Genomic DNA, 691 nt, shown 5'->3' on the forward strand with positions numbered 1-691 from the left:
CACACACACACACACACACACACACACACACACACACACAGGTGCATAGCACACATACACACTGACACACAGACACACATAACATACATACATCATACATAATTGCTAGATATTGAAAGAGAATTGTAGTTGTATTAATGGCGGTCGGAGTGAGTAGAAAAATGACCACCTCCTTCTCTTCGTCTTCCTCCTCCACCCACCACCACCACCACCACCACTAAGCCAAGCCACTGTTAGTCTAATATTGTGAAAGAAACGGATGTTATTAAGACTTCGTAGGAGAGATTCCATAGAACGATAGTTACGTTGGTAGGCAGGTACAGATGTCGACATACAGATAGATTGACTGACAGCTAAGTTGTTAAATACGCAAATAATTACATACACACACATAATACATGCATATGTACATACATTGTATATATATATATATATATATATATATATATATATATATATATAGTTATAGATCTGTATATATAAAACTATAGAACACAGTGCGTTCATGTTACTTATAGTTTCATTAAAACCGCTCAAAAGACATAAGGTAAATGAGTTAATTTTAATCACACTAGTCAGGTTTGTACACGTTATACATACATGCATATATGCATTCATACACACAGACGCACGCACACACACACCCATATATATACATACATACATACTCATCCATCCATCCATCCATTCA

This window comes from Octopus bimaculoides, chromosome 19 (assembly GCF_001194135.2).
Source record: "Octopus bimaculoides isolate UCB-OBI-ISO-001 chromosome 19, ASM119413v2, whole genome shotgun sequence".
NCBI lineage: Eukaryota > Metazoa > Mollusca > Cephalopoda > Octopoda > Octopodidae > Octopus > Octopus bimaculoides.